At 48.8% G+C, this 19,938-nt stretch overlaps 1 non-coding gene across 1 annotated transcript; it reads left to right on the top strand.

Annotated features, from left to right (window-relative positions):
• The first annotated feature begins 1,080 nt into the window (after positions 1–1,080).
• LOC113861734 lies at positions 1,081–1,187 on the top strand. Its single transcript, XR_003504322.1, has one exon. It is a non-coding gene; the product is annotated as a small nucleolar RNA R71 (small nucleolar RNA).
• Positions 1,188–19,938: the final 18,751 nt, after the last annotated feature.

The raw sequence follows: 19,938 nt of genomic DNA, 5'->3' as shown, positions 1-19,938 counted from the left end.
TTAGGATTTTGGACTCTTTGAGGATAGGGTAGCCTCTTGTATTTTTCTGGGTCTATTGGCTTACAAGCTTCCTCAAAGAGTTGCTTTTTGGTTTTCCTTTCAGAATTCATGGGAACTTTTTCTTTTTCTTTTGAATGGTCTTTCTTCAATAGCTTAAAATTTCCTTGTTGCAGATCTTGTTCAATATTTCTTTCTACTACATCATTCACTTTCTTTTCTGCTGGTTTAGGGCTTGCAACTACAGCTCTACTCCTTGTAGTTATGGCTTGACATTGCTCTTTAGGATTGATTACTGTATTGCTTGGAAATCTTCCTTCATCCCTGCTGGATAATTGTTCAGCTAATTGTCCAATCTGTGTCTCTAGTTTCTTCATGGAAGCTTCCTGGTTTTTGAAGCTTGTTTGAGTCACCTTCATGAATTGCAGCGTAGTTTCTTCCATCTCAGTCAACCTCTCATTCATAGGTCTGGAAAATTTCTGATTTCCTTGAGGTTGAGTGGATGGATTCCTCTAAAAATAAGGCTGTTGTGTTGTTGGACTTGCATTAGAAAAAGGCAAATTTGAATTAGAATTCTTTGCAGCAGAGTATTGATTATTCCAATTAGAATACTGCTGAGTTCTATTATTCGAAAATTGAAATCCAGGGGGATATGATGGTTGTTGTCTCTGAAAATTATTCATATAATTCACTTGCTCTTGTGGTTCACTTGTGGATGCCTCACATGCACCATTTGCATGGTTTCCTCCACAAAAATCACAACTTAGCTGACTGGCAGGCACACTCCCTGTTTGCAGATTGTTGATTTGTTGTGTTAAGGCAGCTAATTGTTCTGAAAACATTTGATTTTGTAGCTGATTTTGTGCAAGAAAAGTTTCCAGAACTTTAGCTTCATGACCAGAGTTTCTTCCTTGATTCCTTGAGTTTGAATTCTGATACATTGAAGATGCCATCATGTCAATAATCCTTTGAGCTTCTTCTAAGGACTTTGTATTTAATGAACCTCCAGCAGCAGCATCAACCATTGTTCTTGTTACTGCATTCATCCCATTATAAAAAGTCTCTAATTGCATTCATTCTGGAATACAATGATGTGGACACCTTCTAAGCAGTTCTTTGTATCTTTCCCAAGCTTCATACAATGATTCTCCTTCTTGCTGCACAAAGGATGTAATTTCTCCTCTCAACTTAGCAGCTTTGGATGGAGGGAAGTACTTGGTTAAAAACTTATTCACAAGTTCTGTCCAGGTTGTGATGCTTCCTTGTGGTTGAGCTTGTAACCAGCATTTTGCTCTATCTCTCAAGGAAAAAGGAAATAGTCTCAGTCTGATGGCTTCTTCACTAACCCCATTTATTCTTATGGTGTCACATAGCTGTAGAAAATTTGAAATATGTAAGTTAGGATCATCAGAATTTCCACCAGAAAACTGATCTTGTTGGACTAAGTGTAATAAAGCAGGTTTAATCTCAAAATGGTTGGCTTGAATAATTGGCCTGATTATAGAAGAGTTAGGATTAATAGGAAGAGTTCCGTGTCTCTCTCTCGCCTCCTGGTGCCTTTGGGCCCAAATTCCAATTTGGGTCTTGCCTGGGAATTCTTTTGCAGAGTCGTTAAGGAACACGTGCAAAACTCATCTCGGGCCATTGAAACACCTTGTAAGTGACTGCTAGCACTAATAGGAAGAGTTCCCTATCTCCCTCTTACCTCCTGGCACCGTTGGGCCTAAATTCCAATTTGGGTCTTGCGTGGGTATTCTTTTGCTGAGTCGCTATGGAACCCGTACAAAACTCATCTTGGGCGACTGAAACACCTTGGAAGTGATTGCTAGGACTAATTGGAAGAGTTCCCTGTCTGTCTCTCGCCTTCTGGCGCCATTGGGCCTAAATTCCAATTTGGATCTCGCCTGAGTCCTCTTTTGCTGAGTCACTAAGGAACACGTGCAAAACTCATCTCCGGCCACTGAAACACCGATGAAGTGACTGCTAGGACTAATAGGAAGAGTTCCCTTTCTCTCTCTCGCATCCTGGCGCCATTGGCCCCAAATTCCAATTTGTGTCTTGCCTGGGTTCTCTTTTATTGAGTCGCTAAGGAAAGCGTGCAAACCTCATCTCGGGCCACTGAAACACCTTGGAAGTGACTGCTAGGACTAATAGGAAGAGTTCCTTGTCTCTCTCTCACCTCCTGGCGCCTTCGGGCCCAAATTCCAATTTAGGTCTTGCCTGCGTCCTCTTTTGCTGAGACGCTAAGGAACACGTGCAAAAGTCATCACTGGCCGCTGAAACACCTTGGAAGTGTATGCTAGGAATAATAGGAACAGTTCCCTGTCTCTCTCAAGCCTCCTGACGTCTTTGGACCCAAATTCCAATTTGGGTCTCACATGGGTCCTCTGTTGCTGAGTCGCTAAGCAACTCGCGTAAAACTTATCTTAGGCGACTGAAACACCTTAGAAGTGACTGCTAGGACTAATTGGAAGAGTTCCCTGTCTGTCTCTGGCCTTCTGGCGCCATTGGGCCTAAATTCCAATTTGGATCTCGCCAAAGTTCTCTTTTGCTGAGTCGCTGAGGAACGCTTACAAAACTCATCTCCAGCCACTGAAACACCCATGAAGTGACTACTAGGACTAATAGGAAGAGTTCCCTTTCTCTCTCTCGCCTCCTGGCGCCATTGGGCATAAATTCCAATTTGTGTCTCGCCTGGGTCCTCTTTTGCTGAGTCGCAAAGGAACACGTGTAAAATTCATCTCGGGCCACTTAAACACATTGGAAGTGACTGCTACGACTAATAGGAAGAGTTCCCTGCCTCTCTCTCGCCTCCTGGCGCCTTTGGGCCCAAATTACAATTTGGGTCTCGTTTGGGTCCTCTTTTTCTGAGTCGCTAAGGAAAGCGTGCAAAACTCATCTCGGGCCACTTAAACACCTTAGAAGTGATTGCTAGGACTAATAGGAAGAGTTCCATGTCTCTCTCTTGCATCCTGGCACCTTTCGGCCCAAATTCCAATTTGGGTCTCGTTTGGGTCCTCTTTTTCTGAGTCGCTAAGGAAAGCGTGCAAAACTCATCTCGGGCCACTTAAACACCTTAGAAGTGACTGCTAGGACTAATAGGAAGAGTTCCCTGTCTCTCTCCCGCCTCCTGGCGCCTTTTGGCCTAAATTCCAATGTGGGTCTCGCCTGGGTCCTCTTTTGCTGAGTAGGTAAGGAACGTGTACAAAACTCATCTTGGGCCACTGAAACACCTTGGAAATCACTGCTAGGACTAATAGATAGAGTTCCATGTCTCTTTCTCGCCTCCTGGCATGTTTGGCCCCAAATTCCAATTTGGGTCTCGCCTGCGTCCTCTTTTGCTGAGACGCTAAGGAACATGTGCAAAAGTCATCACTGGCCACTGACACACCTTCGAAGTGTCTGCTAGGAATAATAGGAGCAGTTCCCTGTCTCTTTCTTGCCTCCTGACGCCTTTGGACCCAATTTCCAATTTGGGTCTCACATGGGTCCTCTGTTGCTGAGTCGCTAAGCAACTCGTGTAAAACTTATCTTAGGCGACTGAAACACCTTGGAAGTGACTGCTAGGACTAATTGAAAGAGTTCCCTGTCTGTCTCTGGCCTTCTGGCGCCATTGGGCCTAAATTCCAATTTGGATCTTGCCTAAGTTCTCTTTTGCTGAGTCGCTAAGGAACGCGTGCAAAACTCATCTCCGGCCACTGAAACACCCATGAAGTGACTGCTAGGACTAATAGGAAGAGTTCCCTTTCTCTCTCTCGCCTCCTGGCGCCATTGGGCATAAATTCCAATTTGTGTCTCGCCTGGGTCCTCTTTTGCTGAGTCGCTAAGGAACGCGTGCAAAACTAATCTCGGGCCACTCAAACACCTTGGAAGTGACTGCTAGGACTAATAGCAATAGTTCCCTTTCTCTCTCTCGCCTCCTGCTGCCTTTGGGCCCAAATTCCAATTTGGGACTCGCCTGGGTCCTCTTTTGCTATGTCGCTAAGGAAGGCGTGCAAAACTCATCTCGGGCCACTTAAACACCTTGGAAGTGACTGCTAGGACTAATAGGAAGAGTTCTCTGTCTCTCTCTCGCCTCCTGGCGCCTTTGGGCTCAACATCCAATGTGTGTCTCGCTTGGGTTTTCTTTTGCTGAGTCGCTAAGGAAAGCATGCAAAACTCATCTCATGCCACTTAAACACCTTAGAAGTGACTGCTAGGACTAATAGGAAGAGTTCCCTGTCTGTCTCTTTCCTCTTGGCACCTTTGGGCCCAAATTCCAATTGGGGACTCGCCTGGGTCCTCTTTTACTGAGTCGCTAAGGAACACGTGTAAAACTCATCTCAGGCCACTTAAACACCTAGGAAGTGACTGCTAGGACTAATAGGAAGAGTTCCCTGTCTCTCTCTCATCTCCTGGCGCCTTTTGGCCCAAATTCCAATTTGGGTCTCGGCTGGGTCCTCTTTTGCTGAGTAGCTAAGGAACGCGTGCAAAACTCATCTCGGGCCACTGAAACACCTTGGAAGTGACTGGAATAGGAAGAGTTCTCTGTCTCTCTATCGCCTCCTGGTGCCTTTGGGCCCAAATTACAGTTTGGGTCTTGCCTGGGTATTCTTTTGCTAGGTCGCTAAGGAACGCGTACAAAACTCATCTCGGGCCACAGAAACACCTTGGAAGTGACTGCTAGGACTAATAGGAAAAGTTCCCTGTCTCTCTCGCGCCTCTTGGCGCCTCTGGGTTCAAATTCCAACTTGGGTCTCGCTTGGGTCCTCTAGTGCTGAGTCACTCAGGAACGCGTGCAAAACTCATCTCGAGCCATTAAAACACCGTGGAAGTGACTGCTAGGTTTAATAGGAAGAGTTCCATGTCTCTCTCTCGCCTCCTGGCGCCTTTGGCCCTAAATTCCAATTCGGGTCTCACCTGGGTCCTCTTTTGTTGAGTCGCTAAGGAACGCATGGTAAACTCATCTCGGGCCACTAAAACACCTTGGAACTGACTGCTAGGATTAATAGGAAGAGTTCCTTGTCTCTTTCTCACCTCCTGGCGCCTTTGGGCCCAAATTCCAATTTGGGTCTCCCCTAGGTCCTTTTTTGATGAGTCGCTAAAGAACGCATGCAAAACTCATCTCGGGCCACTGAAACACCTTGGAAGTGACTGGTAGGACTAATAGGAAGAGTTCCTTGTCTCTTTCTCACCTCCTGGCGCCTTTGGGCCCAAATTCCAATTTGGGTCTCCCCTAGGTCCTTTTTTGATGAGTCGCTAAGGAACGCACGCAAAACTCATCTCGGGCCACTGAAACACCTTGGAAGTGCCTGCTAAGACTAATAAGAAGAAGTCCCCTGTCTCTCTCTTGCCTCCTGGCGCCTTTGGGCGCAAATGCCAACTTAAGTCTCGCCTGGGTCCTCTTTTGCAGAGTCGCTAAGGAATGCGTGCAAAACTCATCCCGGGCAACTAAAACACGTTGGAAGTGACTGCTAGGACTAATAGGAAGATTTCCCTGTCTCTCTCTCGCTTGCTGGCACCTTTGGGCCAAAATTCCAGTTTTGGTCTCGCCTGGGTCCTCTTTTGCTGCGTCGCTAAGGAACGCGTGCAAAACTCATCTCGGGCCACTGAAACACCTTGGAAGTGACTGCCAGGACTAATAGGAAGATTTCCCTGTCTCTCTCTCGCCTCGTGGTGCTATTGGGCCTAAATTCCAATTTGGGTATCGCATGGTCCTCTTTTGCTGAGTCGCTGAGAAACACATGCAAAACGTATCTTGGGTCACTGAAATACCTCAGAAGTGCCTGCTTGGGCTAATAAGAAGAGTTCCCTGTCTCTCTCTTGCCTCCTGGCGCCTTTGGGCCCAAATGCAAACTTGGGTCTCGCCTGGGTCCTCTTTTGCTGAGTCGCTAAGGAACGCGTGCAACACTCATCTCGGGCCACTGAAACATCTTGGAAGTGATGACTAGGACTAATAGTAAGAGTTCTATGTCTCTCTCTTGCCACCTGGCACCTTTGGGCCAAAATTCCAATTTGGGTCTCGCCTGGGTCCTGTTTTGCTGAGTCGCTAAGGAACGCATGCAATACTCATCTCGGGCAACTGAAACACCTTGGAAGTGACTACTAGGACTAATAGGAAGAGTTCTCTGTCCCTCTCGCGCCTCTCACGCTTTTAGGCCCAATATCTAATTTATGTTTCCCCTGGCTCCTCGTTTGCTGAGGCACTAAGGAACGCGTGCAAAACACATCTCGGGCCACTGAAACACCTTTGAAGTGACTGCTAGGAATAATAGGAAGAATTCCCTGTCTCTCTCTCGCTTGCTGGCACCTTTAGGCCAAAATTCCAATTTGGGTCTCGCCTGGGTCCTCTTTTGCTGAGTCGCTAAGGAACGCGTGCAATACTCATCTCGGGCAACTGAAACACCTTGGAAGTGACAGCTAGGACTCATAGGAAGAGTTCTCTGTCTCTCTTGCGCCTCTCACGCCTTTCGGCCCAATATCTAATTTAGGTTTCGCCTAGGTCCTCGTTTGCTGAGACGCTAAGGAACGCGTGGAAAACTCATCTCGGGTAACTTAAACACCTTCGAAGTGACTGCTAGGAGTAATAGGAAGAGTTCCCTGTCTCTCTCTCGCTTGCTGGCACCTTTAGGCCAAAATTCCAGTTTTGGTCTCGCCTGGGTCCTGTTTTGCTGAGTCGCTAAGGAACGCATGCAATACTCATCTCGGGCAACTGAAACACCTTGGAAGTGACAGCTAGGACTCATAGGAAGAGTTCTCTGTCTCTCTTGCGCCTCTCACGCCTTTCGGCCCAATATCTAATTTAGGTTTCGCCTAGGTCCTCGTTTGCTGAGACGCTAAGGAACGCGTGGAAAACTCATCTCGGGTCACTTAAACACCTTCGAAGTGACTGCTAGGAGTAATAGGAAGAGTTCCCTGTCTCTCTCTCGCTTGCTGGCACCTTTAGGCCAAAATTCCAATTTGGGTCTCGCTTGGGTCCTCTTTTGCTGAGTCGCTAAGGAACGCGTGCAATACTCATCTCGGGCAACTGAAACACCTTGGAAGTGACTGCTAGGACTAATAGGAAGAGTTCTCTGTCTCTCTCGCGCCTCTCACGCCTTTCGGCCCAATATCTAATTTAGGTTTCGCCTGGCTCCTCGTTTGTGAGGCGCTAAGGAACGCGTGCAAAACTCATCTAGGGCCACTGAAACACCTTTGAAGTGACTGCTGGGAATAATAGGAAGAGTTCCCTGTCTCTCTCTCGCTTGCTGGCACCTTTGGGCCTAAATTCCAATTTGGGTCTCGCCTGGGCCCTCTTTTACTCATTCGCTAAGGAATGCATGCAAAACTCATCTCGGGCCACTGAAACACCTTGGAAGTGACTGCTAGGACTAATAGGAAGAGTTCCCTGTCTCTCTCGCGCCTCTTTGTGGCTTGCGGCTCAAATTCCAATTTGGGTCTCGCATTGGTCCTCTGTTGCTTTGTCTCTATGGAACTCGTGACAAACTCATCTCGGGCCACTGAAACACATTGGAATTGACTGCTAGGACTAATAGGAAGAGTTCTCTGTCTCTTTCGCGCCTCTCACGCCTTTGGGCCCAATATCTAATTTAGGTTTTGCCTAGGTCCTCGTTTGCTGAGGCGCTAAGAAACGCGTGCAAAACTCATCTCGGGCCACTGAAACACCTTTGAAGTGACTGCTAGGACTAATAGGAAGAGTTCCCTGTCTCTCTCCAGCTTGCTGGCACCTTTAGGCCAAAATTCCAATTTGCGTCTCGCCTGGGTCCTCTTTTGCTGAGTCGCTAAGGAACGCGTGCAAAACTTAACTTGGGCCACTGAAACATCGTGGAAGTGACTACTACGACTAATAGGAAGAGTTCCCTATCTCGCTATCGCCTCGTGGCGCCTTTGGGTTTAAATTCCAATTTGGTTCTCGCCTGGGTCCTCTTTTGCTGAGTTGCTAACGAACGCATGCAAAACTCATCTCGGGCCACTGAAACACCTTTGAAGTGACTGCTAGGAATAATAGGAAGAGTTCCCTGTCTCTCTCTCGCTTGCTGGCACCTTTGGACCTAAATTCCAATTTGGGTCTCGCCTGGGTCCTCTTTTCCTCAGTCGCTAAGGAACGCGTGCAAATCTCCTCTCGGAAGTGACAACTAGGACTAATAGGAAGAGTTCCATGTCTCTCTCTTAGCTCCTGGGGCCTTTGTGCCAAAATTCCAATTTGGGTCTCGCCTTGGTCCTCTTTTGCTGAGTCGCTACGGAACGCGTGCAAAACTTATCTCGGGCCACAGAAACACCTTGGAAGTGACTGCTAGGACTAATAGGAAAAGTTCCCTGTCTCTCTCGCGGCTCCTCGTGGCTTTCGGCCCAAATTCCAATTTGGGTCTCGCGTTGGTCCTCTGTTGCTTTGTCGCTATGGAACGCGTGTAAAACTCATCTCGGGCCACTGAAACACCTTGCAAGTGACTGCCAGGACTAATAGGAAGATTTCCCTGTCTCTCTCTCGCCTCGTGGTGCTATTGGGCCTAAATTCCAATTTGGGTATCGCATGGTCCTCTTTTGCTGAGTCGCTAAGGAACACGTGCAAAACTTCTCTCTGGTCACTGAAACACCTCGGAAGTGCCTGCTAGGACAAATAAGAGTTCCCTGTCTCTCTCTTGCCTCCTGGCGCCTTTGGGCCCAAATGCAAACTTGAGTCTCGCCTGGGTCCTCATTTGCTGAGACGCTAAGGAACACGTGCAAAAGTCATCCTGGGCCACTGAAAGAGCTTGGCAGTGACTGCGAGGACTAACAGGAAGAGTTCCCTGTCTCTCTCTCGCCTCCTGACGCCTTTGGGCCCAAATTCCAACTTGGGTATCGCCTGGGTCCTCTTTTGCTGAGTCGCTAAGGAACACGTGCAAAACCCATCTCGGGCCACTGAAACACCTTAGAAGTGACTACTAGGACTAATAGGAAGAGTTCCCTGTCTCTCTCGCTGCTCCTCGTGGCTTTCGGCCCAAATGCCAACTTGAGTCTCGCCTGGGTCCTCATTTGCTGAGACGCTAAGGAACACGTGCAAAACTCATCTTGGGCACCTGAAACACCTTGGACGTGACTGCTAGGGCTAATAGAAAGAGTTCCCTGTCTCTCTTTCGCCTCCTGGCGCCTTTGGGCCCAAATGCAAATTTGGGTCTCGCCTGGGTCCTCTTTTGCTGAGTCGCTAAGGAACGCATGCAAAACTCATCTCGGGCCACTGAAACACCTTGAAAGTGACTGCTAGGACTAATAGGAAGAGTTCTCTATCTCTCTCGCGCCTCTCACTCCTTTGGGCATAATATCTAATCTAGGTTTCGCCTGGGTCCTCGTTCGCTGAGGCGCTAAGGAACGCGTGTAAAATTCATCTCGGGCTAGTGAAACACCTTTGAAGTGACTGCTAGGAATAATAGGAAGAATTCCCTGTCTCTCTCTCGCTTGCAGGCACCTTTAGGCCAAAATTCCAATTTGGGTCTCGCCTGGGTCCTCTTTTGCTGAGTCGCTAAGGAACGCGTGCAATACTCATTTCGGGCAACTGAAAATCCTTGGAAGTGACTGCTAGGACTAATAGGAAGAGTTCTCTGTCTCTTTCGTGCCTCTCACGCCTTTCGGCCCAATATCTAATTTAGGTTTCGCCTGGCTCCTCATTTGCTGAGGCGCTAAGGAACGCGTGCAAAACTCATCTCGGGCCACTGAAACACCTTTGAAGTGACTGCTGGGAATAATAGGAAGAGTTCCATGTCTCTTTCTCGCCTCCTGGCGCCGTTGGGCCCAAATTCCAATTTGGGTCTCGCCTGGGTTCTCTTTTGCTGAGTCGCTAAGGAACGCGTGCAACACTCATCTCGGGCTACTGAAATATCTTGGAAGTGACTGCTAGGACTAATAGGAAGAGTTCTATGTCTCTCTCTTGCCACTTGGCACCTTTGGGCCAAAATTCCAGTTTTGGTCTCTCCTGGGTCCTCTTTTGCTGCGTCGCTAAGGAACGCGTGCAAAACTCATCTCGGGCCACTGAAACACCTTGGAAGTGACTGCCAGGACTAATAGAAAGATTTCCCTATCTCTCTCACGCCTCGTGGTGCTATTGGGCCTAAATTCCAATTTGGGTATCGCATGGTCCTCTTTTGCTGAGTCGCTGAGGAACACATGCAAAACTTATCTTGGGTCACTGAAATACCTCAGAAGTGCCTGCTAGGGCTAATAAGAAGAGTTCCCTGTCTCTCTCTTGCTTCCTGGCGCCTTTGGGCCCAAATGCAAACTTGGGTCTCGCTTGGGTCCTCTTTTGCTGAGTCGCTAAGGAACGCGTGCAACACTCATCTCGGGCAAATTAAACACCTTGGAAGTGACTACTAGGACTAATAGGAAGAGTTCTCTGTCCCTCTCGCGCCTTTCACGCTTTTGGGCCCAATATCTAATTTAGATTTCGCCTGGCTCCTCGTTTACTGACGCACTAAGGAACGCGTGCAAAACTCATCTCGGGCAACTGAAACACCTTTGAAGTGACTGCTAGGAATAATAGGAAGAATTCCCTGTCTCTCTCTCGCTTGCTGGCACCTTTAGGCCAAAATTCCAATTTGGGTCTCGCCTGGGTCCTCTTTTGCTGAGTTGCTCAGGAACGCGTGCAATACTCATCTCGGGCAACTGAAACACCTTGGAAGTGACTGCTAGGACTCATAGGAAGAGTTCTCTGTCTCTCTCGCGCCTATCACGCCTTTCGGCCCAATATCTAATTTAGGTTTTGCCTAGGTCCTCGTTTACTGAGACACTAAGGAACGCGTGAAAAACTCATCTCGGGCCACTTAAACACCTTTGAAGTGACTTCTAGGAGTAATAGGAAGAGTTCCCTGTCTCTCTCTCGCTTGCAGGATCCTTTAGACCAAAATTCCAATTTGGGTCTCACCTGGGTCTTCTTTTGCTGAGTCGCTAAGGAACGCGTGCAATACTCATTTCGGGCAACTGAAACACCTTGGAAGTGACTGCTAGGACTAATAGGAAGAGTTCTCTGTCTCTCTCGCGCCTCTCACGCCTTTCGGCCCAATATCTAATTTAGGTTTCGCCTGGCTCCTCGTTTGCTAAGGCGCTAAGGAACGCGTGCAAAACTCATCTCGGGCCACTGAATCACCTTTGAAGTGACTGCTGGGAATAATAGGAAGAGTTCCCTGTCTCTCTCGCGCTTGCTGGCACCTTTGGGCCTAAATTCCAATTTGGGTCTCGCCTGGGCCCTCTTTTGCTCATTCGCTAAGGAACGCATGCAAAACTCATCTCGGGCCACTGAAACACCTTGTAAGTGACTGCTAGGACTAATAGGAAGAGTTCCTTGTCTCTCTCGCGCCTCCTTGTGGCTTTTGGCCCAAATTCCAATTTGGGTCTCGCATTGGTCCTCTGTTGCTTTGTCGCTATAAAACGCGTGTAAAACTCATCTCGGGCCACTTAAACACCTTGGAAGTGACTGCTAGGACTAATAGGAAGAGTTCTCTGTCTCTCTCGCACCTCTCACTCCTTTGGGCCCAATATCTAATTTAGGTTTTGCCTAGGTCCTCGTTTGCTGAGGCGCTAAGGAACGCGTGCAAAACTCATCTCGGGCCACTGAAACACCTTTGAAGTGACTGCTAGGAGTAATAGGAAGAGTTCCCTGTCTCTCTCCTGCTTGCTGGCACCTTTAGGCCAAAATTCCAATTTGGGTCTCGCATGGGTCCTCTTTTGTTGAGTCGCTAAGGAACGCGTGCAAATCTCCTCTCGGAAGTGACAGCTAGGACTAATAGGAAGAGTTCCATGTCTCTCTCTTACCTCCTGGGGCCTTTGGGCAAAAATTCCAATTTGGGTAACGCCTTGGTCCTCTTTTGCTGAGTCGCTACGGAACGCGTGCAAAACTCATCTCGGGCCACAGAAACACCTTGGAAGTGACTGCTAGGACTAATAGGAAGAGTTCCCTGTCTCTCTCGCGGCTCCTCGTGGCTTTCGGCCCAAATTCCAATTTGGGTCTCGCATTGGTCCTCTGTTGCTTTGTCGCTATGGAACGCGTGTAAAACTCATCTCAGGCCACTGAAACACCTTGCAAGTGACTGCCAGGACTAATAGGAAGAGTTCCCTGTCTCTCTCTCGCCTCCTGACGCCTTTGGGCCCAAATTCCAACTTGGGTATCGCCTGGGTCTTCTTTTGCTGAGTCGTTAAGGAACACGTGCAAAACTCATCTCGGGCCACTGAAACACCTTAGAAGTGACTACTAGGACTAATAGGAAGAGTTCCCTGTCTCTTTCTCGCCTCCTGGCGCCTTTGGGCCCAAATTCCAATTTCGGTCTCGCCTGGGTCCTCTTTTGCTCAGTCGCTATGCAACGCGTGCAAAACTCATCTCGGAAGTGACAGCTAGGACTAATAGCAAGAGTTCCATGTCTCTCTCTTACCTCCTAGCGCCTTTGCGCCCAAATTCCATTTTGGGTCTCGCCTGGGTCCTCTGTTGCTTAGTCGATATGAAACGCATGCAAAACTCATCTCGGGCAACTGAAACACCTTGGACGTGACTGCTAGGACTAATAGGAATATTTCCCTGTCTCTCTTTCGCCTCCTGGAGCCTTTGGGCCCAAATGCGAATTAGGGTCTCGCCTGGGTCCTCTTTTGCTGAGTCGCTAAGGAACGCATGCAAAACTCATCTCGGGCCACTGAAACACGTTGGAAGTGACTGCTAGGACTAGTAGGAAGAGTTCTCTGTCTCTCTCGCGCCTCTCACTCCTTTGGGCCCAATATCTAATCTAGGTTTCGCCTGGGTCCTCGTTCGCTGAGGCGCTAAGGATCGCGTGCAAAATTCATCTCGGGCCAGTGAAACACCTTTGAAGTGACTGCTCGGAGTAATAAGAAGAGTTCCCTGTCTCTCTCTCGCTTGCTGGCACCTTTGGGCCCAAATTCCAATTTGGGTCTCGCCTGGGTCTTCTTTTGCTGAGTCTCTAAGGAACGCGTGCAAAACTTAACCCGGGCCACTGAAACACCTTGGAAGTGACTGCTAGGACTAACAGGAAGAGTTCCCTATCTCTCTCTCGCCTCCTGGCACCTTTGGGCTCAAATTCCAATTTGGGTCTCGCCTGGGTCCTCTTTTGCTCAGTCGTTAAGGAACGCATGCAAAACTCATCTCGGACCACTGAAACACCTTCGAAGTGTCTGCTACGACTACAAGGAAGAGTTCCCTGTCTCTCTCTTACCTCCTAGGGCCTTTGGGCCAAAATTCCAATTTGGGTCTCGCCTGGGTCCTTTTTTGCTGAGTCGCTACGGAACGCGTGCTAAACTCATCTCGGGCCACAGAAACACCTTGGAAGTGACTGCTAGGACTAATAGGAAGAGTTCTCTATCTCTCTCGTGCCTCCTCGTGGCTTTCGGCCGAAATTCCAATTTGGGTCTTGCATTGGTCCTCTGTTGCTTTGTCGCTATGGAACGCGTGCAAAACTCATCTCAGGCCACTGAAACACCTTGGAAATGACTGCTAGGACTAATAGGAAGAGTTCTCTGTCTCTCTCGCACCTCTCATTCCTTTGGGCCAAATATCTAATCTAGGTTTCGCCTGGGTCCTCGTTCGCTGAGGCGCTAAGGAACGCGTGCAAAACTCATCTCGGGCCATTGAAACACCTTTGAAGTGACTGCTAGGAGTAATAAGAAGAGTTCCCTGTCTCTCTCTCGCTTGCTGGCACCTTTGGGCCAAAATTCCAATTTGGGTCTCGCCTGGGTCTTCTTTTGCTGAGTCTCTAAGGAACGCGTGCAAAGCTTAACCCGGGACACTGAAACACCTTGGAAGTAACTGCTAGGACTAACAGGAAGAGTTCCCTATCTCTCTCTCGCCTCCTGGCGCCTTTGGGCTCAAATTCCAATTTGGGTCTCGCCTGGGTCTTCTTTTGCTGAGTCTCTAAGGAACGCGTGCAAAACTTAACCCAGGCCACTAAAAGACCTTCGAAGTGACTGCTAGGACTAACAGGAAGAGTTCCATATCTCGCTATCGCCTCGTGGCGCCTTTGGACCCAAATTCCAATTTGGATCTCACCTGGGTCCTCTTTTGCTGAGTCACTAAGGAACGCATGCAAAACTCATCTCGGGCCACTGAAACACCTTGGAAGTGGCTTCTAGGACTAACAGGAAGAGTTCCCTATCTCTTTCTCGCCTCCTGGCGCCTTTGGGCTCATATTCCAATTTGGGTCTCACCTGGGTTCTCTTTTGCTCAGTCACTAAGGAACGCGTGCAAAACTCATCTCGGAAGTGACAGCTAGGACTAATAGGAAGAGTTGCATATCTCTCTCTTACCTCCTGGCGCCTTTGGGCCAAAATTCCAATTTGGGTCTCGCCTGGGTCCTCTTTTGCTGAGTCACTAAGGAACGCATGCAAAACTCATCTCGGGCAACTGAAACACCTTGGAAGTGACTTCTAGGACTAACAGGAAGAGTTCCCTATCTCTCTCTCGCCTCCTGGCGCCTTTGGGCTCAATATCCAATTTGGGTCTCGCCTGGGTCCTCTTTTGCTGAATCGCTAAGGAATGCGTGCAAAACTCATCTCGGGCAACTAAAACACGTTGGAAGTGACTGCTAGGACTAATAGGAAGATTTCCCTGTCTCTCTCTCGCCTCGTGGTGCTATTGGGCCTAAATACCAATTTGGGCATCGCATGGTCCTCTTTTGCTGAGTCGCTAAGGAACGCGTGCAAAACTCATCTAGGGCCACAGAAATACCATTGAAGTGACTGCTAGGACTAATAGGAAGAATTCCCTGTCTCTCTCTCGCCTCCTGGAGCATTTGGGTCCAAATTCTAATTTAGGTCTCGCCTGGGTCCTCTTTTGCTGAGTCGCTAAGGAACACGTGCAAAACTCATCTTGGGCCACTGAAACACCTTGGAAGTGACTACTAGGACTAATAGGAAGAGTTCCCTGTCTCTCTCTCGCCTCCTAGCGCCTTTGCGCCCAAATTCTATTTTGGGTCTCGCCTGAGTCCTCTTTTGCTCAGTCGCTAAGGAACGCGTGCAAAACTCATCTCAAAAGTGACCGCTAGGACTAATAGGAAGAGTTCCATGTCTCTCTCTTACCTCCTGGCGCCTTTGAGCCAAAATTCCAATTTGGGTCTCGCCTGGGTCCTCTTTTGCTGAGTCACTAAGGAACGCATGCAAAACTCATCTCGGGCAACTGAAACACCTTGGAAGTGACTTCTAGGACTAACAGGAAGAGTTCCCTATCTCTCTCTCGCCTCCTGGCGCCTTTGGGCTCAATATCCAATTTGGGTCTCGCCTGGGTCCTCTTTTGCTGAATCGCTAAGGAACGCGTGCAAAACTCATCTAGGGCCACTGAAACACCTTGGAAGTGACTACTAGGACTAATAGGAAGAGTTCCCTGTCTCTCTCTCGCCTCCTAGCGCCCTTGGGCCCAAATTCTATTTTGGGTCTCGCCTGAGTCCTCTTTTGCTCAGTCGCTAAGGAACATGTGCAAACTCATCTCAAAAGTGACAGCTAGGACTAATAGGAAGAGTTCCATGACTCTCTCTTACCTCCTAGTGCCTTTGGGCCAAAATTCCAATTTGGGTCTCGCCTGGGTCCTCTTTTGCTGAGTCGCTAAGGAACGCGTGCAAAACTCATCTCGGGCAACTAAAACACGTTGGAAGTGACTGCTAGGACTAATAGGAAGATTTCCCTGTCTCTCTCTCGCCTCGTGGTGCTATTGGGCCTAAATTCCAATTTGGGTCTCGCCTGGGTCCTCTTTTGCTGAGTCGCTAAGGAACGCGTGCAAAACTCATCTAGGGCCACAGAAATACCATTGAAGTGACTGCTAGGACTAATAGGAAGAGTTCCCTGTCTCTCTCTCGCCTCCTATCGCCTTTGGGCCCAAATTCTATTTTGGGTCTCGCCTGAGTCCTCTTTTGCTCAGTCGCTAAGGAACGCGTACAAAACTCATCTCAAAAGTGACAGCTAGGACTAATAGGAAGAGTTCCATGTCTCTCTCTTACCTCCTGGCGCCTTTGGGCCAAAATTCCAATTTGGGTCTCGCCTGGGTTCTCTTTTGCTGAGTCGCTAAGGAACGCGTGTAAAACTCATCTCGGGCAACTAAAACACGTTGGAAGTGACTGCTAGGACTAATAGGAAGATTTCCCTGTCTCTCTCTCGCCTCGTGGTGCTATTGGGCCTAAATTCCAATTTGGGTCTCGCCTGGGTCCTCTTTTGCTGAGTCGCTAAGGAACGCGTGCAAAACTCATCTAGGGCCACAAAAATACCATTGAAGTGACTGCTAGGACTAATAGGAAGAGTTCCCTGTCTCTCTCTTGCCTCCTGGCGCCTTTGGGCCCAAATGCCAATTTGAGTCTCGCCTGGGTCCTCTTTTGTAGAGTCCCTAAGGAATGCGTGAAAAACTCATCTCGGGCAACTAAAACACGTTGGAAGTGACTGCTAGGACTAATAGGAATATTTCCCTGTCTCTCTCTCGCCTCGTGGTGCTATTGGGCCTAAATTCCAATTTGGGTTTCGCATGCTCCTCTTTTGCTGAGTCGCTAAGGAACGCGTGCAAAACTCCTCTAGGGCCACAGAAATACCATTGAAGTGACTGCTAGGACTAATAGGAAGAGTTCCCTGCCTCACTCTCGCCTCCTGGCGCCTTTGGGTCCAAATTCTAATTTAGGTCTCGCCTGGGTCCTCTTTTGCTGAGTCGCTAAGGAACACGTGCAAAACTCATCTCGGGCCACTGAAACACCTTGGAAGTGACTGCTAGGACTAATAGGAAGAGTTCTATGTCTCTCTCTTGCCACCTGGCGCCTTTGGGCCAAAATTCCAATTTGGGTCTCGCCTGGCTCCTCTTTTGCTGAGTCGCTAAGGATTGCGTGCAAAATTGATCTCGGGCCACTGAAACACCTTGGAAGTGACTACTAGGACTAATAGGAGGAGTTCCCTGTCTCTCTCTTGCCTCCTGACGCCTTTGGGTCCAAATTCCAATTTGGGTCTCGCCTGGGTCCTCTTTTGCTGGGTCGCTAAGGAATGCGTGCAAAACTCATCTCGGGCCACTGAAACAACTTGGAAGTGACTGCTAGGACTAATAGGAAGAGTTCCCTGTCTCTCTCTCGCCTCCTGGAGTCTTTGGGCCCAAAGTCCAATTTGGGTCTTGCCTGGGTCCTCTTTTGCTAAGTCGCTAAGGAACGCGTGCAAAACTCATCTTGGGCCACTGAAACACCATGGAATTGTTTGCCAGGACTAATAGGAAGAGTTCCCTGTCTCTCTCTCGCCTCCTGGCGCCATTGTGTCGAAATTCCAATTTAGGTCTCACCTGGGTCTTCTTTTGCTGACCCGCTAAGGAACGCGTGCAAAACTCATCTTGGGCCACGGAAACACCATGGAAGTCACTGCTAGGCCTAAAAGGAAGAGTTCTGTGTTTGTCTCTCGCCTCCTGGCGCCTTTGGGCCCAAATTCCAATTTGGGTCTTGCCTGGGTCTTCTTTTGCTAAGTCGCTAAGGAACGCGTGCAAAACTCATCTTGGGCCACTAAAACACCTTGGAATTGTTTGCCAGGACTAATAGGAAGAGTTCCCTGTCTCTCTCTCGCCTCCTGGCGCCATTGTGTCGAAATTCCAATTTAGGTCTCGCCTGGGTCCTCTTTTGCTGAGTCGCTAAGGAACACGTGCAAAACTCATCTTGGGCCACTGAAACACCTTGGAAGTGACTACTAGGACTAATAGGAAGAGTTCCCTGTCTCTCTCTTGCCTCCTGGCGCCTTTGGGCCCAAATTCCAATTTGGGTCTTGCCTGGGTATTCTTTTGCTGAGCCGCTAAGGAACGCGTGCAAAACTCATCTCAGGCCACTGAAACACCTTGGAAGTGACTGCCAGAACTAATAGGAAGAGTTCCCTGTCTCTCTCTCGCCTACTGGCGTCTTTGGGCGCAAATGCTAATTTGAGTCTCGCCTGGGTCCTCTTTTGCAGAGTCGCTAAGGAATGCGTGCAAAACTCATCTCGGGCAACTAAAACACGTTGGAAGTGACTGCTAGGACTAATAGGAAGATTTACCTGTCTCTCTCTCGCCTCGTGGTGCTATTGGGCCTAAATTCCAATTTGGGTATCGCATGGTCCTCTTTTGCTGAGTCGCTAAGGAACATGTGCAAAACTCATCTCGGGCCACTGAAACACCTTAGAACTCATTGCTAGGACTAATAGCAAGAGTTACCTGTCTCTCTCTCGCCTCCTGGCGCCTTTGGGCCCAAATTCCAATTTGGGTCTCACCTGGGTCCTCTTTTGCTGAGTCGCTAAGGAACGCGTGCAAAAGTCATCTCGGGCCACTGAAATACCTTGGAAGTGACTGCTAGGACTAATAGGAAGAGTTCCCTGTCTCTCTCTCGCCTCCTGGAGCCTTTGGGCCCAAAGTCCAATTTGGGTCTTGCCTTGGTCCTCTATTGCTGAGTCGCTAAGGAACGCGTGCAAAACTCATCTTGGGCCACTGAAACACCTTGGAATTGACTGCCAGGACTAATAGGAAGAGTTCCCTGTCTGTCTCTCGCCTACTTGCGCCTTTGGACCGAAATTCCAATTTGGTTCTCGCCTGGGTCCTCTTTTGTTGAGGCGATAAGGAACGCAGGCAAAAGTCATCTCGGGCCAATGAAACACCTTCGAAGTGATTGCTAGGACTAATAGGAAGAGTTCCCTATCTCTCTCTCGCTTGCTGGCACCTTTGGGCCCAAATTCCAATATGGGTCTCGCCTGGGTCCTCTTTTACTGAGTCGCTAAGGAACGCGTGCAAAACTCATCTCGGGCCACTGAAACACCTTGGAAGTCACTACTAGGACTAATACGAAGAGTTCCCCGTGTCTCTCGCGCCTTTGGGCCCAAATTCCAATTTTGTTCTCGCCTGGGTCCTCTTTTGCTGAGTCGGTAAGAAAGCGTGCACAACTTATCTCGGGCCACTGAAACACCTTGGAAGTGACTGCTAGGACTAATTGGAAGAGTTCCCTGTCTCTTTCTTGCCTCCAGTCGCCTTTGGGCCCAAATTCTAATTTGAGTCTTACCTGGGTATTCTTTTGCTGTGTCGCAAAGGAATGCGTGCAAAACTCATCTCGGGTGACTGAAACACCTTGGAATGACCGCTACGACTAATAGGAAGAGTTCCTTGTCTCTCTCTTGCCTCCTGGCGACTTTGGTCCCAAATTCGAATTTGGGTCTTGTTTGGGTATTCTTTTGCTGAGTCGCTAAAGAAAGGGTGCAAAACTCATCTCGGGCCACTGAAACACCTTGGAAGTGACTGCTAGGACTAATAGGAAAAGTTCCCTGTCTCCCCCTCGCCTTCTGGCGTCTTTGGGCCCAAATTCCAATTTGGGTCTCACATTGGTCCTCTCTTGCTAAGTCGCTAAGCAACGCGTGCAAAACTGATCTTGGGTCACTGACACACCTCGGAAGTGTTTGCTAGGACTAATAAGAAGAGTTCCCTGTCTCTCTCATGCTTCCTGGTGCCTTTGGGCCTAAATGCCAATTTGAGTCTCGCGTTGGACCTCTTTTGCAGAGTCGCTAAGGAATGCTTGCAAAACTCATCTCGGGCAACTAAAACACGTTGGAAGTGACTGCTATGACTAATAGAAAGATTTCCCTGTCTCTCTCTCGCCTCGTGGTGCTATTGGGCCTACATTCCAATTTGGGTATCGCATGGTCCTCTTTTGCTGGGTCGCTAAGGAACACGTGCAAAACTCATCTCGGGCCACTAAAACACCTTAGAAGTCATTGCTAGGACTAATAGCAAGAGTTACCTGTCTCTCTCTCGCCTCCTGGCGCCTTTGGGCCCAAATTCCAATTTGGGTCTCGCCTTGGTCCTCTTTTGCTGAGTTGCTAAGAAACGCGTGCAAAAGTCATCTCGGGCCACTGAAACACCTTGGAAGTGATTGCTAGGACTAATAGGAAGAGTTCCCTGTCTCTCTCTCGCCTCCTGGAGCCTTTGGGCCCAAAGTCCAATTTGGGTCTTGCCTGGGTCCTCTTTTGCTGAGTTGCTAAGGAACGCGT

The sequence above is a fragment of the Abrus precatorius genome, unplaced genomic scaffold (genome assembly GCF_003935025.1).
Source record: "Abrus precatorius isolate BTA unplaced genomic scaffold, Abrus_2018 Scaffold1, whole genome shotgun sequence".
Taxonomy (NCBI): Eukaryota; Viridiplantae; Streptophyta; class Magnoliopsida; order Fabales; family Fabaceae; genus Abrus; species Abrus precatorius.
The sequence above is the reverse complement of the archived record's forward strand: the minus strand, read 5'-3'. Positions and strand labels throughout refer to the sequence as shown.